The following is a 26,825-nucleotide window of genomic DNA, read 5'->3' as shown; positions in this document are numbered from 1 at the left end:
CAGTTAATAGAGAGGACCCAAGAAGGTAAATGACTTTCTCAAGGTCAAGAAATTAGGTGCAGACTGGGTTTGAATCCAGATCCTTCTTGGTCCTCCACCCATGCTCTCATTGCTGCACTGCATTCTCTCCATCTGAAAGCTCGAAAGCTGTGAATTAAAGAGTCACCCAAACATACTTGGAGGGCTGCAGCTTTCGTGATGTTTTCTTTTCTGAATGCCTGACGCAGGGCATGTTTTCTATATAGTATTCGGATGTCAAGAATATGAGGGCAACATCACAGATTTTATTTAGCGACAAACAGGGTACGAAGTACAGTGGAAGACAATGGCTGACATTGAGTGCCGAGAGGTATTTCTCATACCGGGAAAGGAAGAAGTGTTTTTCATACCTTTAGGCTCCTGAGGTCCAACTGGAATGCTAGTGGCGATGGGGCGACTTCTGTACAGAGGAGAGGGAATGAAAAGCTGCCAAAACAAATCAAAAAGAAAAGGGAGTAACAAGTTTCAGGCTTTTTTTAGGACAGCTTATGACTCCATGATCTAATTTATTAATTTTCTCGAATCTACTCTACTAGTGTTATAACTCAGTCTGTATTTGTGAAATTTTTTAAAAAGTTTATTTGTTTTGAAAGAGAGAGAGAAAGAAAGTGTGCACGCACAAGTGGGGGAGGGGCAGAGACAGAGGGGGAGGGCGGAGAGAGAATCCCAAGCAGGCTCCATATTGCTGTTGCAGAGCCCTCTGTGGGACTTGAACCCACAAACTGTGAGATCAGGACCTGAGCCCAAGTGAAGAGCCGGTCGCTTAACCAACTGAGCCACCCAGGAGCACCCGCATTTGTGAATTTTTAATGGAAACAGAGGCTCTGATACTTCAGAATGAAGAAATATAATCTGGGGGTTTCCTAGGCAATGAGTGAACATATGAGAAAGGGAGTGTAACAATAGAACATGTACCTCTCATAGCTGCAGAAGAAGAAGGAATCGTGCAAAGATTTTTCTTCCATAATACAATTTTTTTTATGTCAACACATTTTCCATATGGATAAATGAGTAGCAAGGAAGAGCAGGATGGCGATGAATAATAAACTACATGAAAAGCAAAGAAAACTAGTGCGTCCAGAAGGCTTAACTTACTGTATAACCAAGAGTGCGAAATTGGCCCAAGAGGGTTATATCATTGAAAATGTGGAATTAAATGGAAAATAAACATTTAATTTGATCCTCAGATGTGATTTTTAAAATTACTTTTGCATTAGAATGTCTTTACGGTTTAATGGATTCTGATTGTGCTCACTGATGACCTTTTTGACTCTTTAGACCATTTCAAATTCTAAAACATCAAGGGAACGATTTCCAAAAGTTTAAACGTAGACGTAATTGGATTTTTAATGCTTAGAAATCAGGATGAACAATTTTAAGTTAAAGAGAAATGTGGAGAAGATGAAGTGACATATTGTGGATTTAGCAGGAAAATTCTTCGTGTGTTCCCCAGCTACAACTCTGCTAACTACACTGTGCTCGTAGATTACTGGAAGGCAGATATCATAGAAGAAAGGGTGTTCCTATACCGGGTGAAGCAGTGAAAGCTGGAAAAGTGACTCATTGCTTCTAAATAGGAGCTATTTCAGTTTCCTTTCATTTGTGGGTTTTTTAGTTCAGTGCGAGAATATATAATGTGACTTCTAGATGTTCCATTCTCTAGAACAATTTATTCTAAAACACAGTTTGTTCTCTAGTGAATTTAAAATGGGTAAAAGAAAACAGTTTTCTAAGTTTAGGGATAGGAAGTAAAAAGGGAGAAATATGCAGAAGGAATTAAGAAAGGTGAGTCACTTGCTAGTAAACCTCAGAGTCTCAGAATTAAATCAGTTTTCCCCTTAGTACCAAGGGCAAGTCAGTGATAACATAATTAGAGCTTCGCACCAAGGATGTGTTCAAAATATGGTGTTTGCCAGGAGACACCTTCCTCCTTTGGGTTCGATTTTATTTCCTTCTAGAAAAATTCCCAGATTAAGGCACTTTGTGAAAGGATCCACTCTCTTGATTTTTTTTTTCCCTTTCATTCTAGAGTAAAGAACTTGTAAGTTTTTAGGGAACAGAAAATCTAAAATATGTGAGATAATCCACCCCCAAATATTGAATGTTTATGGATAATAGAATTTATTTTGCTTGTAAAATTTTCATATTTCATGTTTTTCTGTGGCCTCTTCCTTCCCTTTGTTTCTCATTTCACCATGGGAATTTGATCAAAAACAAAAGAACAAGAAGATGTCACTTACAGTATGGTAATGGTTATAGGCTATTAAAGATACTATAGAATATTTGATCCAGTTATTATTTTTTTATTATTGAGTTGTTGGTGTTCTTCATATATTTTGGAAATCACTTCTTTTTTTTTTAACATTTTTTTTAACGTTTATTTATTTTTGAGACAGAGAGAGACAGACGTTGAACGGGGGACGGTCAGAGAGAGAGGGAGACACAGAATCTGAAACAGGCTCTGGGCTCCGAGCTGTCAGCACAGAGCCTGAGGCGGGGCTCGAACTCACGGACTGCAAGATCATGACCTGAGCCGAAGTTGGACGCTTAACCGACTGAGCCACCCAGGCACCCCTGGAAATCGATTCTTTATTACACATATGGTTTTGCAAATATTTATTCCCATTCAGTAGGTTGACTTTCCATTTTGTTGATTTTTTTCTGTGCAGAAGCCTTTTAGTTTAATATCGTCCCACTTGTCTATTTTTGCTTTTGTTACCTATGGTTTTGGTGTCATATCCCAGAAAAATGGTACAGCAGCTGTGGAAAACAGTGTGCAGATTCCTTGAGAAGTTAAAATTAGAACTACCGTATGATCCAGCGATCCCCCTTCTGGGCATAAATCCAAGGGAAATCAGACTCTAGAAGAAATATCTGCAGTCCTACATTCATCGCAGCATTATTCACAATAGCCAAGACATGGAAACAACTCAAGTGTCCACTGACACACGAATGGATAAAGAAAATGTAGTATATGTATTCAATAGACTGCTATTCAGGCTCAAAAAAGAAAGAAATCCTGCCATTTGTGGCAACATAGATGAACCTGGAGGACATTATGCTGAGTAAAATAAGCCAGTCATAGAAGGACAAATACCTCATGATTCTACTTATATGAGGGATCTAACATAGTCAAACTCATACAGGCAGAGAATGTAATAGTGGTTGCCGGAGCTGGAAGGTGGGAGAAATGGACAGCTGTTGTCCAATAAAGTTTTAGTTATGCAAGATGAATACATTCTAGAGTTCTATTAAAAAAACAAAACAAAAACAAAGGGACACAAGGAAACTTTTGGAGGCGATAGATATGTCCGTTGTCTTTATTGTGGCGATGGTATCCTGAATGTTTGCATATGCCCAAACTCATGAAATAGTGCATGAACTATGTGCAGGGGTTTTGTTTTTGTTTTTGTTTTTGCTTTTGGTGTATAAATTACACTTCAATAAAGCTGTCAAAAATTCTGGACTATTTGAAACTGACAGAAAAGTACAGAGAATAATATAAGAAACTGATACTTAGCCATCACCCAGTATTTTAAAATATTAACATTTTATCTTCTCTTCTTTTTTCTTCAAATCATAAATTACAGAGAAGGTTAAGACTCTTGGCTACCTTACTGTGATCCCATCCCCTCTCTCCCCAAAGATAAAAACGGTTCTCATGAATTTTATGTTTAAGTTTCCCATGCGGGAACTTCATGAGCAAAGAGAATCCTACATATGTCGCCGTCAGGTTTGCAGCTTGGTAAACGGCTCAGTAGAGCAGGTTGGCCATGCTGCATGAAGTTGGCGATGTAGCTCTGCCATGAAGGAGGGATTCTACTGCAGGGTGTAAGCCCAGAGCAAATCTTGCTGGTTTGCACAGGGAGACATGTCCATTTGATTGCAGCATTGTTGGAAGCAATAAAAATTACTTAGTTAGAAATTATTTTTATTGTTAAAAACATTTGTGTCAAACTTACTTTCCATGGCTAGATGTGTATGAAATGAGGAGAGAAAAAAAAGTAAACAATACAAAAGTGTGAAAAAGAAAAAAATCTTTAAGACAGATGTAAATGTTTTGTTAGGCTGTACACTTTTTAACCTTTATTTCAATCGGTTGGATGAGCAGTAATCATATCCTTCCAGCTCAAAGTGTGGTCCATGGACCAGGGGAGGGGCAGGTTCTTGGGGTATGTGTGTTAGAAATGCTGACTTTCAGGCCCCACTCTAGGTTTACTGAGTCAGAATCTGCATTTTAACAAAAACCCCAGGTGATTTGTATGCATAGTGGTTTGAAAGCACAGGTCTAGAGCAGCTGCCCTCAATTTTTACATCTCAGCAGGCCGATGGGTCAAGATGAGCTGCGAGGTGAATGCAAATACACCATTAGTAATGATCAAGTACACACTTTGCTGAACAATTTAAAGAAAAAGAGCAAATGTGAACTATTTCACATGGTACCGGCACTCAAATTCATGTGCATTTCCTGAGTGAAAGAAGAAGCATCGAGGTGGTCTGTAGAGATAGGGATGTGCAATGCCACATTGCAAATATCGGAGCGATTGTGATGGGATCCCGTGGGGGGAGGCACGTGCTTTGTGACTGTGAGAGGTGACTGACTCGCAGAGTCAGAATCCCAGGTAATTGATAACCAACGGTAACAGGTATCTGCTCTCAGAGAGGACCATGTACTCATTGAACAAATATTTACTCATCCCTTGCATATGCTACCTCCTCGGCTAGACCCCAGGGAGCAGTGGTGCCCACCACAGACACAGTCCATGTCCCAACAGAACCTACGGGCTCTCAGGGGAGGCAGCATGACTGTCATACGTTAACAAGTATGACTGTCCAATGAATCTTATAGGAAGAGAGGCATGAATCTTACAAAGATAGTTAGGCAGTTAGGTAGGTAGATAGACACTTGAGAGATTGGTAGATGATAGATAGTTGATACGTAGAAAGATACATTGATAGAATGAGGACATACAGCAGAGCCGTCTATTGGAGTCCATGTGCCAGATGGCCACACATTAGAAGCTTTTGAAATGTTAGAGAGAAATGTCTGATGTTAACAGAATATGTGTAATTATTAGAATATGCAGATGCAAAGAAAAGCAGGACGGCAAAACCTTGGGGCACTGGCTTTAAATACAATGGCCAGTCAGGTGGGATTTGTAAAAATTATTTACCATGATTAGATAAACATACAAATCCAGAAGAGCAGTAGGTTATTTGTGAAGAGGCGTTTGGAAACCTTGATTCAAATATTATCCAGACTTCTCAAGACTCCTTTGTGAAGCTTTTAGATGCACCTACTGTTTAATTATACACTGAAGCCCATGCTTCTCCCCTGGTGCAGGGAGCTGTAACCAGCTCTCTCTCAAGGGTCTCCCAGGGAACTCCCAAACATTTTTTATTTGAAGAAATGAACACATGTGAAGTAGTTTGGTTTTTAAAAATGTCTTCTTTGAGGCACTTGGGTGGGTCAGTCAGTTAAGCATCTGACTCTTGATTTTGGCTCAGGTCATGATCTCATAGTTGTGAGATCAAGCCCCACATCAGGCTCTGTGCTGCCAGTGCAGAACCTGCTTGGGATTCTCTCTCTCGCTTTCTCTCTCTGCTCCTCCCCTGATTCCCCTCTCTCTCTCTCACTCATTCTCTCTCAAAATAAATAAATTAACTTTAAGAAATACAAATAAAATGTATTCTCTACTACCTACTACTGCTATTTTCCTAGCCTGCCACCATGACAGAGAGACAATAGACAAGGGAACTACTCAGGGGCCCTATCTGGCAATTTAGGTTTATTGAGAATATGCTGGTGTCATATCAGAAAACTAGTGTGTCAGGCAAACATTATAACCATAACTAAATATATATTATATGATGCATAAAAATACATATATAACATACACACACCCCCACATATATATGTATCTATATATATATATGTGGGTATGGGTGTGTGTTCTCCTAGCATTTCCTTTTCTTCAGCACTCCTGATGCTATTTCCAGTTTATTACCTCCTTAGAGAAGGGCTAAGACAGCAGAAAGAGAGAGAAACAAACCCAGAATTTTCCTTTGAGTTTTGAATTTCAAAAACCAAACATAGCCTTCAGAGGAGAAAAGGCATGAACGTTAAGTTTGGGAGATCCTAATAAAGAAAACAAACCTGTCTCCCCTGATGATCTGATTGGATAAATGTCCTCTGATCCATAGGACAGAGCGTCAGAAGGCAAGTGAGAAGAGCACTGGGCCCTTGATAAGGTGGGTGAGGGGCTATTTCCTGTGCTTCTGAGAGGCCAAGGCTCAGAAGGGCAATAAAAGACCAGATACGTTTAGGGGACCCAGAGCAGAGGTAGGCTGGGCCGTGATTCTCAGACAGACTTGGGAGGATAGCAGAACTCCCTAGAAGGAATTAACGTCTTCAAGTGGATTTAGGCAGAGGAGGTTTAGTTGGCCAGGGAGACCCTCACTTCCCCAGGGTGATATGGCACCAAAGAGCAATTCCGGTTGCCTGCGGCGGCACAGAGGTTAGATCATGCTGTAGGTAGCATAGTCTCCATGGCCCAAACTGGTGTGGAGGCTGCAGGATGAGCAGTTGGAGACAGCTGAGGCTGAGCTGGACTAAGGGCACCTGCAGTCGAGAGGCAGGGATGACACCTGGCTGGTGGGCCGATAGGAACAGACTCATCTGACTCAGATGTCTGTTCTCCCAGGCCATAGCTCCAAGCCTGGCACTCCGCCAATGCTCCAGAATTGTCGTGTTACCTCAGAATAGGAAGGGTGCAGAACTGATAAAAAATTTGGTTTTCAACTCAGGAGAATGAGGATTCAAAGTATAAACTGAGTTGAAAAAATAACGCCCCAGTTCTTCACATTAATTTTTTTTGCCTAAAGTTTGTGCTCATCACAGTAGCTTTCTCAATATTTGTGTGGGATGGAGGTTTGGAGATGAGGTACCTTTAGGGAAGAAGGGGATTGTCTTTCTCCTTCTCTCTCCTTCTTACCTTAACACATTGGGTTATCTGTGATGGAAGCATTTCTGTTCCTCTGGTTTACTTCTATCTTTCCCTAATTTGTTCATCAATATCGCTCTTCTCTATTGCTTGCCCCAGAGACAAAGCAGACAATACCAAACCTAGAAATATGTCTGAGGACACCCTCAGACAGATGTCAGATAACACCCATTTCTCACAGGATTATGAAGGCATCAGAAGTTCTGTCAGCTCCCAGAACCACTTGCCTTGTCTTCTGAGGCCCAAGTTATTCTGGGGGGGTGGGGTAAGGATGCAGAGTCTTTATAGCTTAGTGAACAGATATCAAACACGTAGAGAGAGGAAAGGGATGGTGAAAATATAGGAAAGGTGGAAAAGACTTAAGGATTTAGTTGGAGAGAAGGGAAAAAGTGGAAGTGTGGCCACAATTTCCTTGTGGAAAATGTATACTAGTTTGCTTATCTGTCATTTCACCTGCCAGGGGGAATATGTTTCGTGGAAGATTGTACTGAGTCAAATATATGCCTTATACAGGTGCTTTATGTGGACCTGTGAGCACTCGGGAGCAATGTCTAACTCCCTGGAGAGCTGAGAATTCTGTAAGATTTTTAAAAGCTTTTTTTCCTTTGTTGAGGTAGATTCGTTTACATGGAAACCTCACCCTTGCTGCTCTGCTCCTGTGTTACTGGCAGCTTAGCCAGAGGGCAGCACAAGGGCACCGTTTCTATACTCAGAGCAACAGAAGTCATTGCTGTCATGACAGAGAGAATCATTCTGTTATCTTTGGGTGCCCCACCCTCCCTGTTCCAAGGTGGAATAGGTTCCTGGTCCATTTTATTGTTGAACAACATGGATGTACCTAGAGTGTGTTATGCTAAGTGAAATAAGTCGGAGAAAGGCAAATATCGTACAATTTCACCTATACGAAATTTGAGGATTTAAGAAATTAAGCATTTAATAATTTAAATTGAGAATTTAAGAAACAAAACAAATGAATAACCAAAAAGCAGAATCAGACCTATAAATGCAGAGAACAAACTGATGGGTGCTAGAGGAAGGAGGGGGAGGGGATGGGCAAAATGGGTGAAGGGGAGTGGGTGATACAGGCTTCCAGTTATGGAATACGTAAGTCATGGGAATAAAAGGTACAGCCTAGGGAGTATAATCACTGGTGTAATAGTGTTGCATGGGGACAGATGGTAGCTACAATTGTGGTGAACATGGGATCACACAGAGAAGTTGAATTACAACGGTCGTACCCCTGAAACTAATGCAACATGTGTCAACTATACTCAAGTGAAAAACAAACACACAAACAAACGCACAAACAAAAACGAAAGCCCTCAGTGGAAAGCGCCTTGTTTCCCATCCAGTCAAGCTGGCCGTGTGTTCACCATGGGAACTGGCTGCCATTCTACCAGTGAAGGTAATGGGCGCTTGGTGCGTTGTGGTCACGCTGTCATGGAGAAGACCTGTGGATAGTGTTCCGCACCACCTGCATTCGAAGAGGAAATCACCCCAGGCTGGTTACGTCTAAGGTCGATGCTTGTCTAGAAAGCTGAAGCCCAGCGCCACTTAGAACAGTGTGGGGTGGTGGGTGGCGAGTGCCGGGGAGGACACAAGGAGGGAGGAGAGGCATGTGCTACTCAGGATCCCAGGCTGCAGCTTTGTCTGTGTGAAGAAGGCAACTCAGTACTTATCTGCTCCAGACAGATAGAGCTCCTGTGCTGCATTTCCCACATTGGGGAGCAATAAAACAGATGAGGAAGGAGAAAGAGGTGGGGCAGTGGTGGGAGACCAGAGGAAAGGCTCCATCGACTAAGGGCGGGCTGCTGTGTCTCTGTCTGGTAGCTTTTCTTTCCCGATACCCCACCCTTAACATGTGGCTGGTGTCCATTAAATATGTGTTGAAGGAATGAATAAATATTTGGGGGTGTAATGGTTTTGACTACAGTTACTTTAGTAATTAAGTTATTGGTATGTAAGTAATTAATAATGGTATGATAAGCATTTTGTCTATTTTTTTTGTCATCTATAGTCCTGATAGGTTTTTTTTTTAATGTCCAATTGTCATAAAATTGTGTAACAGTTAGCTATGATGGTCAGACAAAACCTAGTCAATAAAAATGACTGTAGGCCAAGCAGCTCTGTGGAGGTATTTTTGTATTTCCAAAAACATGATCTTAGACCCCAGAAAGAGGAATCTCTGTATATAGAAAAATTAACCACTACGCCCTCCTCACCACCAGGGAAGCAAATGGGATCTGAGAGAGAATGCATTCAATAATTGCACCATCTATGATGACGGCTCAGGCAGAGCCATTATTCTTTCATGTGAAAGGTGAGTGCTTTGCAAGGCAGGAAAGAAGCAAGAGTCTCTGAACACCAAGGTCTTATTTCTCAAAGAGTAGGAGGAAGACCCCATGAATGCGAAGAATGTGCTTTCTTCTATATGATTATACTCCCCTTTCTTAGATGGTTCTAGAGGGACATGGCTCAGCCATTATTGCTAAACAGCTTCTACTGGCTCCTTCTACTCATGGGTGCACAGCCGATGGTTCCCCTCAGAACCAGCAAAAGCCTGAGCAAAGAAAAACGTCTATTCCAAGTTTGCTGAAGTCTGAGGTAGCAGACTTGGCGGTAATGCAGAAAGAGATGAAGATATCCATAGACTTTTCATGGGAGAGAAGCAGAATTTTCCTAGGGGCGAAGGGGAGGGAGTCCGAGGAAAGGTGAGTTTTCCAAGGGAAGAAAGGATCAAAGTGTCACAGTGGGAAAGGAATGGGGCCTCTGGGAATGTAGGGTTAGGGAACAAGAGAATTCTCACGGGGTAAGAGGTCCTCCAAAGGCCTGGATGGAAGAGCTGCATTTTCTGATGCTTTTTCTTGGTTCAGGGGAATGAGTTAATTAAATAAGGTTACCACTCCTGGTCTTATTTTAGAGTCTTTTAAGATGCTTACTTGATCTTTCTGTAAAAGACTATTCAAACCTCTGTCAGAGGTCAAGGTCAGGGCTCCTTGTCCTTCTTACCTCCTGCTGGGTTACCAGGCTGAGGATATTGACCAGCAAACAGCCCCAGAGAGATGGTAAAGCCCATTTCATAAACTCCCTCTCCAGAAAGGGGCTGATGCTACACATTGATCTATCCTTTAAGGTAAAAAGGCGTTCCTTGCACATTGCATTTCATAGAAACCTACCCTCCACCGTCTTTGCCAAAGATGAAGGTGTCCTATGGACCAGGGTGATTCTACAAGTCAGAATTTTTGTTGCTTGTTGTTTGAAAGAATTGGAAGTTAAAGCATTAGTTTTCTTCTAAGTTTCACCCTTTAATGACATTCCTAAATGAGAATTTTAAGTATTCCAAAATATAAGAAGACAAAATTAGAAAAATAAAAACTCTTTCTGCAAGGTGTTAGAATTTCATTAGACAAACTTATGTTTACTTTAGTCTTATCTACATTTTATATATATTGGGTATATGGCATTATTTTCCAGGTCATCTTAACATGTCATTTAATGTCCATTTAAGCCCGTACATTTCTCTACATGTATCTGGTATATTTTTGTTTTCCAGTGGGAATCCACATCTGTTATATGTATTATACAATTAGGTGTAGCATTGCTTGGATGTTGCAGATTCAACTGACAGGCCCTTATCGATTTGTGATCTTTCCTGCATAATGAAAACATGAGATTAAGTCTGGTATTTGAGTCTGGTTCCTTCTTACCATTAATCCTCTTTTGCAGACAATTGTTTCCTTAGCAACTGTACTAAGTTACTGAATATATTACTTAACCTGTTACTCAGGGGCTTCTCTCAAGGTGAACTGGATTCATTTTCATCTTTTTTATTTTTTTCATAAGCTTGTTTTGTTAATTATAGTCCTTACTTGACAGCACTCCTTGCTTTTAGTGTTGCACTCACTTTGCACAATTTGTAGGAAAAATCAATCGTTAAGCCTCTGGAATTTCACCTAATGCACATTATGCGGTCACTTGGCTCACAGAGAAGACTTTTCGTGGTACCATTAAGTGTGCTTTTAATTGTATGAAAAAGACTCCAGTATTTGTAAATCTACTTCTCATTCGCAAGCATCTTGAATTTAGTCAATAATTAAGTGAATCAGTGGAGACAGAAGATTTTTTGTATCAATAAAGGGGTTGTCTCTCAAAATTAACCTGATAAAGTATCATTTAGCAGAGTTAGTCCATCAATCGGGGAAACACACGAGGTTTTCCATTTCTTTTGAATTCTTTTTTTGCAATATTGAAATGTCTGAGAGTTCATTACATTTTACAGGCCAAGAAAGAGCACTAGGAAACTTGCAAATTCTCCTTAAGAACATGAGGAGGGAAGGAGTGTGATGATTGGAATTCACATCCTGCAGACGTGTGCATTCTCACTATAGTTCAGCTCACTATAGCTTCTCCAAATACCTTCCAAGGAGAGAAGCCAGACAGGATTCTACAAATGTGTGGAATGTCACCTGGACATTAACTGGGATTCCCAAGGGACAGAGGTTAAGATAGAACTGCCACTGCTCTTATACAGAACCCATGATAGAGCCCACAGAAGTGCTGAGGTTCAGAAGTCCTGCACTAGACCTTTCTCTTTTAAATGAACAGAGGCACCACGTTTGGAAGGCCAATTCAAATGCAAGTGGCCGCCAAGTGCCAAGCATGGAAAACGTAGCCTATTGTTTACAGTTTGGCAAGTCCCTCCTCAAGGTGGATTCTGGGAAAGAGAGGATGTTGATTTCTCTTGGTTCTAAATAGATTCAGTACCAAACGACACATTGTGGTTAAGCCTAGAAACGTCCTTTGTGCACTTCTTATCTATCTTTCTGATGACTTATTTCTATTTTGACTTATGAATGTTCACTTCTTGGCTGCTGGGTTTCCTGGCTAAGGTTTTTCATGGGTTCCTGCAAGGTACATGTCAATGAATGGACAGAGCTAGAAGTTCTGACCCACTTAATATGTCTTTTACCAACCTATGTTTGCTTCATCACTATCACTACTGGTTGGTACAAAGTTTCTCTTTCAGTATTATACTGAAAACAAACTTCTCCATATTCCCCCATAATGTTTACATAAATTAATATTACCATAGCCATTTTGCTGAATTTTTTCTGATTGCCTTTTAGAGAAGTGGGAAAGTCCACACAGGGCTTCTGGTTCTAGCTCTACTTTCAAAGAATGGGGAATTGATATTAAAGTGTCTACTTGAGGATGCCAGTCCCCAGAAGAGCTGGAAAATATCTTTATGGGATTACCCATACCTCACCAGAAAGGAGTTTTCAATGTAAGGAGTCTTCAGGGTAGTTAGTAACTTGCTCCTCAGTCTATAGTCTATGGCCCAACTTTCCCCCTTAGGGGTTAGCTAGGAGGAGATCTTTAGTTATAAATGTACCTGGGCATGTCTTTGTCTTTAGGTCTCCTTGTTCACGGTAGGAGACGTAGCCACAGGCTACAGTCTTTGAGATGCTAATAAGTATTGAGAGATGAAATGGAAAGTATAGTGTTTCTCAAATTTATTTAAATATAGGTTATCTTCTCATGGGAGAATTTTAAGCAACACTTACTTACAATAATATGTTGGGAAATTGTATGGCAAATTTATATTTTCACGCCAGAGTTTATGAAGACAATTCGATCACCTTGTTCTTGCCCTCTCAGGAAGGCAGGGCCAAATCAATAAGAAGTGTCTCAGAGTCATTTGTATGTGTCTGCACAGGAGTCTGAAAGTGCAGACTTGAATGAGAATTATCTAAGTTAAAAGGCTACATAACACTTCTTCTGAAGAGAATCTGAAAGGATTAGGGATCCACAGAATTCCTTTCTAAAGTTATTTAATGAATATGAAAGTTAAAAATTAATTGTGGATATAATTATGGGCTTTGTGGAAAACTGTAGACTTTGGGACACCATGTTAATTGAAATCGGTTTTTTAGTATGCTTCATTGTGTTCTCACTACATACTGAGCTTTGTGTAGATTGTACCAGAGCCTCCATTCATGAGGCTTCTATTCAATACTGGAGGATTTTAAAAAGGAAATATAGAAAGATACACGCTACAGATGAATGAGATAGGAGAGAGTCTGTGTAAAAACCACCTACATGTACATGCCCTCATCTGCATATTCCAAAATATTGTAGTTGTGTAGATATCCATATTTATCATAATCAGTAAACATTTTGAAAATCTCTTTTGTGTTTATTACTGTTCTGGGAACTGAGTATATAGATTTAATTGAGAAAATCTCAGTTACTTTGAGGCTTCTTTGGTCTCTAAAGATACAACTGAGAAATCTTGTTAATGATCAGGAAGAGGAGTTACATGTAAACGAATTGAAGAATGTGAAATCGACTTGTCAGGCTTTACAACCTGGAAGTTCAGACTCCTCTTTTTGTTAGACTAACAGGAAATAGCTTGGTAGGCATAGCCTTGAAGCATGCTCTGACCTGTGTGCATCACTGATCAACAGGGAAGGGGAGAAAGCTGATATCCACTTGGAGAAGTCACTCCCATTGTTGGACTGGCTACTAAGAGGCAACTTACCATAAAATCAGGCCTTAAGATGTAAAGGATATGAAAGCTAAAGTTAAAGAAATTTTACCTTTTGATGTGTCTGGTACAGGCTTGGCTTGTGTCTATGTTGTTGATTATTATTATTATTGTAATAATAATTATTAATTTCAATAATTTTTATTAATTGTAATTATTCATAGGACTCTCTTTTAGTCTCAGAAGTGACCTAGTTTGTAAAATAAATAATATTCTCCTCTATTTAAAGAGGAAAGAATATGGGCGCCTGGGTGGCTCAGTTGGTTGGGCATCCGACTTCAGCTCAGGTCATGATCTCACGGTCAGTGAGTTCGGGCCCCACATCAGGCTCTGGGCTGCCGGCTTGAAACCTGGAGCCTGCTTAGGATTCTGTGTCTCCCTCTCTCTCTGCTCCTCCCCCGCTCGTTCTCTCTCTCTCTCTCTCTGTCTCTCTCAGGAATGAATAAACGTTAAAAAAAATGTGAAGAGCAAGAATATGGGGTTTGGGACTAGAGAGATCTTGGTTTTAATCCCAACTTTGATATTTACCAGATCGATGACCTAGTGCAAATTACATAATTCCTTTGAGCTGCGGTCTTTATCAGTAAGTGGAAATAATAATTCATTCAAAAGTTGTTGAAAAGCTTATATAAATGTAAAGTAGCCATCTGAATACCTGGCATATGGCAGACACTAAATGAATCGTGGCTACTTTGCTATTCTGATTGGTATTTTTAACTAAGGTTCAATTCCAGGAGAAGAGTGAGATAACAGAAATCCTCAGATAAGAGGTGATAGTTAAAGAAGGGTTCTAGTTTTTCTACCACCAGGGAAAGAGCATGTGTCCAACAGCCAAGGACACAGAGGACAAGGCCCAGTGAGGGCCTGGCAGAATCTGAGACAGGTGGTCAGACACTCACGCCAATAAGCTTGTTCGAAGGCAAAACATAGATCTTACCAAAGAAATGTGTCAAAAATCCAGTTAAATGGACCAAGCACACGTAGAAGCGTTGGGAAGAGAGTAGGCATTGTGGATCCAATCCACACCAGGTATTGGATCTATATATAGGATCCGAACTGAATCCCCGTTTCCACCCTATGATGGACTAAGTCTCCCAGTGATTTCCCCATCTATTCCAGACTAACAAAGGACCTAGATATTTTGAGTGTGCAGCTTTAGAACCTGTGGTTGAGCTAGCCTGGGAGGGAAAGGCTAACCTAACCACAGCTGATTTCTTTTTGTCCTGGTGGAGTAACATTCTATACATTAAAAACATTTTCATAGCAGGAAGGCTACAGAAGCTTCACCAAATTCTGTGACATCCAAAGGCTTGTGGAAATGAACTGCAACGATTTGTACTGTTTGTATGTATGAGTAAATTCTATTGAAATAACCTTGTTGTTTCAAGAAACAAAAATAATCTAACTTCTCATAAAATATAGTAGCATTTTATGGTAGTGTTATTTTTACAAGCATCTATGGTAAACAGAATTCGAATATACCCACCCCCTGTGTATACAATATATAAAATTCTCCCCCACTGACTATTATTGGGACTTGTGAATATGATAGAATGTCATTCCCATGATTATATTATGTTATATAGCAGAATGAATTTTGCAGATATAATTAAGGTCTCTAATGGCTTTGAATTACCGAAAAGATTATTGGAGTGGACCTGATCTAATAAGGTGGGTCCTTCAAAGAGGTAAAGAGACGAAAAGTAAGGGAGATTCTTTTCTTTTTAAAAATATCTTTTTAATGTTTATTTATTTTTGAGAGAGAGAGAGAGAGAGAGAGAACGCAAGTGGGGAGGGACAGAGAGAGAGAGGGAGACTGAATCTGAAGCAGGCTCCAGGCTCCGAGCTGTCAGCACAGAGCCCGATTTGGAGCTCAAACCCACAAACCGTGAGATCACGACCTGAGTTGGAGTCAGATGCTTAACCGACTGAGACACCCAGGTGTCCCATAAGTAAAGGAGATTCTTATGCTGGCCTTGAAGGAGCAAACCTCTGTGTTGTGAAGGTAGCTGTGTGGTTGGGAACAGCTGGTAGACTCCGGGAATTGAGAATAGCCTCCAGTTGATAGCAGCAAGAACACAGGAACCTCATTCCTACAATCGCAAGGATCCCAATGCTGGCCAAAACTTGAATGAATTTGGAGGAGGATCTTGAGATACAGATGAGTCTACACCCCTGGATTTCACCACCTGGATTTCAGTCTAGGGAGACCCTGAGCAGAGAACCCAGAGATTCTAAGTCTTCTGAAACTGAGATAGGAAGTGGATGTTGTTATAAGCTACTGAATTTGTAGTAGTTTGCTATATAGCAACAGAAAATTAATGCATCTATAAACAAGTTTTACTACGAATTTTAAATCTAATGGAATTTGAAGCCAGTTTGAAACCAAATGTAAATTATTGGTTTTATGTCTATAGGTTTGGCTAACTTTAATCAGGATTAAAAAGTTTAATGAGAGATAATTCCATACCTGATCAAACTCTTCAATTTAAAATTAATTCTGAAATCTGAAACCAGTTGCATTGGGTTATTTTTCACAAATTTTGGAATCACTTGAAAAGTTATTTTAGAGAATTTATTTAAGTTGCTTTCTTTAACAGCTTTGGTCCAAAATGTGCGGAAGAAACTTCATGGACCATATGTCTTATGTTTGCAAAACACTGGAACAGAATTCTGAGCTATCTAGCCTGCTAGGTATTGAGCATTTCAGAATATGTTATATGTATTAGGAAAAAATACTTTTGCAACACTTTTTATGTACTAAGCATATGTAAATCAGAATCAGTGGAAGCCTAAAAAGAATAAGATGTACATTTCTTTTTGATGAGTAAATTACATAGTCTATTTCAACCTAGATCATAGATATTTTCAGAGAGGCATTGAAATAAGTAAAACTAATTAATGTCTGACCACATAAGAAGATAAATTTCTATCTTTCTGCTGAGTTTTTGTCTTTGAAGCTTTTTGTTTTGTCATGCTCTGCCAGTTAGTTCTTATTTATATTTCATGATATTGAGTTTGTCATATTTTTTAAGCTAATTGCAGGGTTTTATTTTATGTCTTTTCCAGAAGAAGGCCATAGGGTAAGATGAAAGTATACTAGATTTCAGATGATTCAGAAAAGAAATATCCTGGAAATGTAATGGAGGCCCTTTCTATCTGAACCGTGTTACTGTGACTTTAATTTAAAACTTTTTTTTTCCTAAAAATTCTAACTTGGTAAGAGATTGTGAGTCAGTTATTTCTCCTTCGATGTGCCACATGCTTTTTTCCCTTTTGCAAATGTCCTTCTGTTAAAAGGCCCATACATTCGGCACCCTTCAAAAATGATTTTATTCCTTTTTTAACTTCAAAGGAAATGTTTGAAATAACAGGAGAGAAAGAAAATGGCTTAAGTAGTGAAGATAGGATTGTGTATGATTGAGCTTGACAATATGACAGTTGATTAGCTCTGATGTTTTTATGCATTTGGGAAAAATTGCAGTGGTTCAGATTACTTAAATGATCTGTTGTCTTAAGTCAACAATAGACGTGTGTCTTCGAAACAGTATTTTCTCCCATTTGTTTCCATTGTCTTAGCCTCTTAAGCAACACATAGGTGATTGATTTATAATTTTATAAGCAGCAAGAGTCTTTACAGAACATTGATTATTTCTCCCCTTCCTCTCCCTTAAACCATTTTCTCTACAAAGGCTCTCAGAAATGGAATATTTATTGAGATTGCCAGTGGGTTCCATTAGTTGGACTGTAGTTCGTGGTTTACTAATGAGGCTAGGCTGTGTTTTCTGTCATTAAGGGTGATTTGAAAGAACGCTATAATTATCGCTTTGCATTGATTGCGGTTGCTTTTCTTACGGCTTTAGCAGTAACTATGTTCTAAGATATCTTTCTTTCAGAGTTTTTCTGTACTACTTGATACTTTATTGTTGGTGGACATTCCACTTCAGCAGAAAAATAGAGTAAATTATCTTTGTTGTTTGTCATTTGGAGGAGATGATTTATAGATATTTACATTTAGTTAAACTCCTACTTTCCCCAACATATTGTGGGTAAACACCCAGGATACTGCAGAGGTTGCTAAGATTTTCTTTTGCAAGGAAAACACCGTACTGGATCTTTTATAGGCACACTTAAGTCATGGTGATGTTCCTCCTTTAATTTGGAGGTTAATTATTTTTGTAAATATCTTGTATCAGACAGACTGATGTGTAGTCCTGTTAACCCATTCTTAGAGCTGCTGGATGTTAATTCATTCCCCATACTTGAGACTTTTCCTCCTTTGTTTGCTTGTTTGTTTCTGACTCAACCATAGTTGGCAGAGAGCTAAAGTCTTTCGAACACCCCAGAGTCTGAGTCAACTCAGATGTGGCCAATGAAATGACTCTAATAGAACATGTTTAACTGATCTTCACTAGATAAATTTCTCCAGGGATCATGTCCTCTTCCACAATACAGTGGAAAGCATGTGCACTGTGGAATAGATAGACTGGAGTCACCACTGGTTGTGTGATGTTGGTAGGTTACCTGAGCTTGCTGAGCTTGTTTCCTTTCTGTAAAATGTGCATTATTACCAACTTCTCAGGCTTCTTATAAAGAGTAAATAAGATAACCATAAGTAAAATATAAGTAATATAATATATGTGTATAATATATATAACATAAGAAAAATATTCTTCACAATACATGGTATGATGTCAAATGTATGTTGTCTCCTAATGCATGTTGTCTTTTGCATTTTCCTATGCTTTTATAAAAACAGTAACAAAAAACAGCTTTATGGAAATTGTCTAATGGACAGCAAATGGTGGGTTCTCACCTACTCTAGCTCTCTTGAATGAATACATGTATAAAAGTTATTATCTTGAATGGATAAAGAAGATACACACACACACACACACACACACACACACACACACACACACACTGGAGTATTACTTGGCAATCAAAAAGAATGAAATCTTGCCATTTGCAATTACATGGATGGAACTGGATGGAACATGGATGGAACTAATTTCACTAAGTGAAATTAGTCAGAGAAAGACAAATATCATATGACTTCACTCATATGAGGACTTTAAGAGACAAAACAGATGAACATAAGGGAAGGGAAACAAAAATAATATAAAAACAGGGAGGGGACAAAACATAAGAGACTCATAAAAATGGAGAACAAACAGAGGGTTACTGGAGGGGGTGTGGGAGGGGGGATGGGATAAATGGGTAAGGGGGACTAATAAATCTACTCCTGAAATCATTGTTGCACTATATGCTAACTAATTTGGATGTAAATTTAAAAAAATAAAATTTAAAAAAGTTATTATCTTGTAGTTTCTAGGAGTAGTCAGAAGTTTATTACTATTGTGGGTTGATTTATATCATGACACTTTTCTTTGGGAAGAATTTAATGCTGAAGACATGTGCAACTGAAATATTCCATTGTTTACAATCTCCCGGAAGAGGGAGAATAATTCTTATTTATTTATTTATTTATTTATTTATTTAAAATTTTTAGAAAGCTGGAGGAGAACTGCCTTGATGAGTCCACTGATGGTCATATATAATAAGCTGTGACCAATGGGGATGAGGACATCTGGAGAATGGATGTCATTCCCAGACAGTTAAATGGTGAATTCCCAAACAAATTACAAGCTAAATTTTTATTACACAAAGTTATATTCAGAACCATAGAATGCTTAGAATTGCTTAAGTGTTTATTGTTTAATAATAAGTATCCATGCATTATACTATATGGTGCATCCTTTAGAAAAATGAATGAGAATCAAGGACTGATTTGAAGACTTTTTGTCACAAACACATATATGTTAGGGAGGTGAAATTTTTAAAGAGGAGGGGTAAGTGAGTGAAAGGGAAATAGACGTCTCTTCAATAACTGTGAACTCAAGATGGAGAAGATGGGGATTAAGCATGAGGGGAGGGAGCATTGTAACGTCTAATATTAAACCAGTGAGTGGAATTGGTGAGCACATTCCCATTAGCCAGGCACGAGAGTTGGGATACTAGCTTCCCCTGCCCACCTCACTTGATAAGTCATTTCAATAATGCCTGCATTTGACAGAAGGCATTTTGAAGACGTGTGGAGTATGTGGGAGGAATATTGGAATATAAAGAAGAATTTGTCCCCTCTGACCAGGAAACTAGAAAGTGTCGAGGATAGCAACATGGGAGAACTAGGGAAGCAGATGGTTTCAGGCTCTAACCAGCCAAGAGCTGTTGGTTCCTGTCCACGCAGTGATTTCAGAGTGCTGTGTGGTAATTTAAAAGCAAATTAAAGTACTTATACCCCTGAAGGACATATGAATTCAGGGGGTCTCAGTGCAAACTTCTTAAAATTTGGATATATTATAGTCCTTTTCAACTCCTTTTCAAAAGAAGGGGATAAAGTAGCAAATCTGGAAAGAGAATCTCTACCATGTCAAACCCAGGAATAACATGTTTATTTGAACAAAGGAGGCCATGGAACCCCTCATTCAAGGTCATCTGAGGTTAAACTAGAGATATTCAGATATTTTCCTCTCTGTGGAATGCTTTCTATTAGCAGAAACTTAAAGCATCATTTCTCATTATGTGAAGCTTCCTAAAGATAGACACTGTGTATTACCTGCTCTCCTCTACCTGCTGCCTAATCTGTCTCACCAATCATAGCACTCTGCAGAGATAGGTACTCAATCAAATAGCATGAAGAATGCAGAGCAAAGAGAAGTGCAGAATCAGAGCAGTTATTCAGATATATTCATTCCAAATCAACAGCTTCTTTTTGAAATTAAAAGAGCAGTTTATATTTGAAGAAGTAAAAGAGTATGAAAGGAGAGAAACTCACTTGTTTGGGTTACTATGGTCAAAACAAGACATGCAGTATGTTCTCTTATTCTCCAGCTCTGAGACTTAGTAGTCGTTATTTTGAAGAGAAAGAGTCAGGAGGGTCTGTTGAGGTTTTCATACTTGCTAATTGAGGAAAAGGTGTTGACATTGGTCTCGTTAGATCCTCTTGTCACCTGATGGTTTCTGGATCTTCCAAGATATTTGTCTCATGGGGGAAATGAAGGAGGATGAGATGGGAATGGCTCTTATCTCCACAAGTTGGTGAGATTCCAACTGCCTGGCCCTGCCCACTGGATTTAACACAGAGATTTTGTCGCCTGATTTTTTTCTGCTTTGTTGAGGTCAGAGATGGAAGCTGGATTAAACATTTGCCAGTTTCTAATCTAGGATTTGTGCTGAAAACTGGAAATTGTCCCATATTTGACAGTATATCCATTAATGTTATTACTAATTCTCAGACCTTCCACTTTGGGAATTTATTTGCTTCCTAAAGTTTGTCTGATAAATATCTCTGTATTTTCTTCAAATTTGCTCAGTGGGAACCTTTTGTAATTTATGAATGCCCTCCAAAGCATACTCATCAAATTCTCTTGACTCTTTGTATTTTTCCTGGTTATGACATTTGATCTAATAGATGCATTCGATGCACAAAAGAATATTCTAAAAGTGAGTTTCCATGGTTTCTATTTTCAACTATTTTGGGTTAGTGCATATTTATATTTTTGAGACATCCCATAATTCCAATTAATATTAGACATCAGGAGGATATACAAATAGTATGTAAGCAGTGATTCATCTTTGGAGTGTGGAAAAAAGCTGCTCAAAATTCATTAGATCCCCACTAAAAATAATTTTGAATAAATTAGGAATTCTCAAAAGCTGTGCCATTCTAACATTTTCCCCCAGAGTTTCAAAAATGCATATATCTTTTGTTAGCAAGAATTCTTTTAGCCCAACCAACGAGATGATGCAATATCCTAAGTAGCCACTTAATGATTGTCAGTCACTGATGATATAGCTCTCTTAAAAGACATTTGTATTCATCTTCTTGTTATCCGAACTCTGATTTTATTCAGAAATTGGAGGATCCATATATTTTAGGAGATGAAATAAATACTTTAAGCCAATATATATTTCCGTTGTCCTTGCTAGATTGGGCATTTATGAAATTCTGGCTGATTCTCAGGTGAAGAGCAGTTTCTTAGAAAAATGATCTCTACTTTTAAAAAGATACTTAGGACAACACATGTCCCTCCCTGATTTTTTTTGTTTTGTTTTGTTTTACATTTGGATTTTGTTATGTAGGAACACAGTGGCTATAGATACTGTAGTCATCTTAATACAATGACAGGTGAAGCCTACAGTTGTTGAAATAGAGCAATCTTGATATCAGAAAAGATGATTTAATGGATGCTCTACTTTGGGACTTCCTATTATGTGAGTTAATAAATGTACCTTATTATATACAAAAAAATTTAAAACATTATTAAAGTCTTATTAACATACAATAAGCTGTACTTTAAGGTGTACAGTTTGGGAAGTTTTGGCATTTGCACCTAATGTGAAATCACAAAATCAATATAATGAACATATCTACTCTCCCAAAAGTTTTCTTATGTACCTGTCTATGAACAAATACAGTTTTAATTTTTTTTTATCAAAACATATTCTTTATTTTGATTGATTACACTGATGACAATATCTAGCACATGGTTGAGTGGGAATGGTGAGAGTTGACATCTTTGCTCTTTCCTTCATTTTTGCATGTAGTGTTTTACCACTGTGTAGGATGTGAGCTATAATCTCTTTGTAGGTATTTTTATTTGAGGAAGTCCTATTCTTAGTTCGCAGAGAGTTTTTGTTAGGAATTGATGTCCAATTTCGTCAAATATTTTTCCACATTTATTGAGATAGTCGTATGGTTTTTCTTTTTTAATCTGTTAATACATTATATTATATTGATTGATTTTTTAATGTTACACCAACTTTCATTCCTGAAATAAATCTACCTCAGCCATTTGACAAAATTTTGTTAAGGAATTACCATCTAGGTTTAAGAGGGTGTGAAAATTAGTAAAGGGAAACCTCCTTCAAAATGGAGTCAGGAAGTCTGAATGGGGTATTTTCATGCATGTACCACATTTGCAGCTTCTTTTACATACCCCAGCAGGAAAAAGCTTCCTTTACTACCCCAGCAGGAGGAAAAGAGATTTTCTTCTTGACCAGCAACAACCCAGCCAGTAAGAACCATCATAACTCAGCCAATGAGAAGTTGCCACAACCCCGAAATCTAGTTCTCTTCTAATAACATGTCATTCTAAACAGCTCCTTCATCTCCCTCTTTTCCTCTTAAAAGAACACTCCTCTTTGTTCTCTGGACTTGCTTGTAGCTTGGCATAATTTGCATGTTCTGAATTGCAATCTCTCTGCTATTTCTGAATAAACTCATTTGCTAGTAAACCAACTGCTTATTTTATTTTAAGGTTGTCAAGGGATATTGGTCTATAGTTTTATTTTCTTGGAATGTCTTTATCAGGTTTTGGTATAAAAGTAATGGCATCATATACCAAGGTGGTAAGTATTCCCTTCTCTTCAGTCTTCTGGAAGAAAATCATATTGTTTTTGTTTTCTATTTTACTTATTTCCTCTATGATCTTTATTATTTCCTTTCTTCTGCTTCAATTTTCATTTGTCCTTTTTTTTTCTTCTAGTTTTTTGTGACTAAAACTGAAGTAGTTGATTTGAGATCTTTTTTTTTCTAATATGGGTTTTTTTGTAAATCTCTATTTCCCTTTCCCTTTTGCTTTAGTTGTATCCCACAAATTTTGATATATTTTTATTTTCATTCAGTTCAAGATACTTTCTAAATGTAAATTTGGAAATGTGCAATTTAGTTACAAATATTTGGGGATCTTTCAGCATATTTCTATTATTGATTTAAAATGAAATTTTACAGTTTCTGGGTGGCTCTGTCGGTTAAGTGTCTGACTTAGGCTCACATCATGATCTCACTGTTCATGGGTTCAAGCCCCGTGTCAGAATCTGTGCTGACAGCTCAGAGCCTGGAGCCTGCTTCGGATTCTGTGTCTCCCTCTCCTCTGCCCTCCCCCTGCTCATGCTCTCTCTCTCAAAAATAAATAAAACATTAAAAAAATAAAATGAAATGAAATTTTACTGTGATCAATTATATACTTTATATGATTTAATTGCTTATAAGTGTATTCAAACATGTTTTGTGTCACAGTTTATGGTATATATAAGTTAATGCTTTGTGTGTACTTGGAAAGAATATATCCTGTTGTTCAGTGAGTGTTCTATAAATGTTATTTAGGTCAAGTTAGTTGACAGTATTGGTCAGTACTTCTATCTCCTTATTGATGTTCTGTCTACTTACATCAATTATTGAGACAGGAATGTTGAAATCTCATACTATTATTTTGCATTTATCTACTTGCATTTCTACAATGCATTTTTTAAGTTTATTTATTTATTTTTTGAGAGAGAGAGAGCACAAACAGGAGGGGCAAAGAGAAGGAGAGACAGAAGCCAAAGCAGGTTCTGTGCCATCAGCACAGAGCCTGATGTCGGGCTAGAACTTACAAACTGTGATTTCAAGATGAGATCAAAATCAAGAGTTGGATGCTGAGATCCAAGAGTTGGATGCATAACTGACTGAGCCACCCAGGTGCCCCTCTATAACGTATTTTGAAATCTTGTTATTAGGTAGATAAATGTTCACAATTGTTATGTTGCTCAGATGAATTGACACCTTTATATTGTGAAATGGCCCTTTTAAACACTGATAATATTCTGTGTTCTAAAGTCTATATTTTTCATCTTAACATATCCATATTACATTAGTAAGATGTAAGATGTTAGTATTTAGGATATTATTTATCCTGACTGGGTAATGATATACTAATATATACTATGATATTAATATAGCTACTTCTGCTTTGTTTTGATTAGTGTGAGCATAGTTTATTTATTTTAAAATTTTGATTCCAATATAGTTAACATAGAGTGTTATATTAGTTTCCGGTGTACAATATGGTGATTCAACAGTTCTATACATTACTTAGTACTCATCATGGTAGGTGCAGTCTTTAATCACTATCACTTATTTCACTCATATCCCTACCCACCTGCTCTCTGGTAACCATCACTTTGCTCTTTATAGTCTCTAAGAGTCTGTTTCTTGGTTTTTATGTCTCTCTTTTTTGTTTTCCTTTGCTCATTTGTTTTGTTTCTTAAATTCCACATATGAGTGAAATCTTATGGTATTTTTTTTCCTTCTTTTTTAATGTTTATTTATTTATTTTGAGAGGGACAGAGAGCATGTGTACATGGGCAGATGAGGGGCAGAGAGAGGGGGAGAGAGACAGAGAATCTCAAGCAGGTTCTCTGCTGTCAGCACAGAGCCCAACACAGGTCTTGATCTCATGAACCATGCAATCATGACCTGAGCTGAAATCAGGAGCCCGATGCTTAACCGACTGAGCCACCCAGGTGCTCCATGAATTTGTCTTTTTCTGACTGATTTATTTCACTTAGTATCATGCTCCTTAGCTCCATCCATGTTTTTGCAAATGGCAAGATTTCATTCTTTTTTATTGCTGGCTACATTCTATTGTATATAGATAGGGCATGGTTTACTTTAAATCTATTTGTATGTTTATATTTAAAGTGGGTTTGTTTTAGGCAGCATATAGTTCGATCTTACTTTTGTATGCAATCTGACAGTCTTTGCCTTTTAACTGGGGTGTTAGGTTATTTATATTGTATGTCACTGTTGATATATCTTGGATTCTCATGACTTCTGGTTCCATCCCTTCACTTTTCAGAATTCCCTGGGCTCTTCCTGGGTTTCTCCCCTCTGTTTTGTGACCTGGTAACTCTCTCTAGGTAGTAGAGCTCTAACTCATTTTTTTCTTCTATCTCTCAGAAATCACTGTTTTTCATTGCCTGCTGTTCAGTGACTTGAAAAACCATTGTTTCACATAATTTGTCAGTATTTTAAGTTTTTTCAGGCAAGATGGAAAATTCTGTCCCTGTTACTCCATCATGACTAGAAGGAGAAATTCTCATACAAGCTAATTTTGATAGTTTACTTGTTATTTTTATTCATAATTAAAAAAATCTTATATATATGGTGACATGAAGAAATGCATGCACATTTTGAAAATTATTTGTTTGGAAAGAAAATCTATTTACTTATTTTTAAAGTTTATTTATTTATTTTGAGGAAAAGGGGAAGAGGGGCAGAAAGGACGAGAGAGAGAATCCCAAGCAGGTTTTGTGCTGTCAGCATGGAGCCCAACATGGGGCTCCATCCCACGAACCGTGAGATCGTGATCCGAGCCGAAATTAAGAGTTGGATGCTTAACTTACTGAGCCATGCAGGAGCTCCTATTTAGGTACTTATTTAAATAACTTTCTTACATACCTTTTCTTCACTATAATTGCAAGGTAGAGATGCACCCTGGTTTATTGCTGAAAATTGTTATATTTAAACATATCTAGAATAACCATTTCTGTTATATTTGCAAAGAAGAAAAGAAAGTAACCCTTTATAACTGATTTTTTATACATAAATGTCATTTAATTTTGAGGTTATTTAGCATAGGCACCACAGGTCGTGAACTCATGACCCACAGGCCTTTTATTTGTCTTTCAGTATCTCGGCCCTTAAGATATTCCAGAAAGATATCAGTGGTGCCATCATTAAAAAATGTCAGAGAATTTAAATGGAAATCTAGATTTCTAGCTTCTCTTAAAACACTTTGAATGTCAGGAGATACTTATAAAGTATCATAACAAAGCAATGAAGAGTTGGAGCTAAAGGGTGATTGCCACCTTCAGATGGAGCATGCGTTCTCCAGCATACAGTCCCCATCACTCCTGTAGACTCAGATCTAGCACTTCACTCACGTACCTCACGTGACTGATGACTAACAGGATTTGAGTTTGCACTTTGTCCAATATAAGGGTTACCTATGGATTCAACCCATCTCTAGATTTCTTTCTAGATTCATTGTCAAATGACTGGGAACACGCCTCTGGCTTTCAGTGAAGTAAACAAAGAAACAAAAATTCTCTTTCTCTATTTTTCCTAATTTATTTTTTAAGGGGACTGGAGAGAAAAAATTCCTTTCTGATTTCTTTTTCCACCTCCTTGGGAAATATGGACATGCTTTTATTCTCCTTCATTTGCCTTTTGTCACTGTTTTGGCAAAATGGGGGCACAACGTAGCTTGACACCTAATTTTTTAAAGTATCCCTACTTGTTGAAATAAACCAACATCTCTTACCCTCCTGGAAATGGCTTCCTCGCAGAACCTGTACTCAAAAGCACATATATGACCTGGTTTCGTGATGATTGGGACTAAAAAAGA

General features: G+C 38.2%; 1 long non-coding RNA gene across 6 annotated transcripts in view; it reads right to left on the bottom strand.

The window, feature by feature from the left end:
- LOC125156712 (uncharacterized) overlaps positions 1-26,825 on the bottom strand; it is a 506,607-nt gene that overhangs the window by 22,864 nt on the left and 456,918 nt on the right. For all 6 annotated transcript variants that reach the window (XR_007148738.1, XR_007148739.1, XR_007148734.1 and 3 more), the window contains one exon: positions 390-465. This is a non-coding gene — a long non-coding RNA (uncharacterized LOC125156712). The remainder of the gene's footprint in view (positions 1-389; positions 466-26,825) is intronic.

This window comes from Prionailurus viverrinus, chromosome F2 (genome assembly GCF_022837055.1).
Source record: "Prionailurus viverrinus isolate Anna chromosome F2, UM_Priviv_1.0, whole genome shotgun sequence".
In the NCBI taxonomy this organism is placed as follows: domain Eukaryota; kingdom Metazoa; phylum Chordata; class Mammalia; order Carnivora; family Felidae; genus Prionailurus; species Prionailurus viverrinus.
This window is presented reverse-complemented; position numbering and strand designations above follow the sequence as displayed.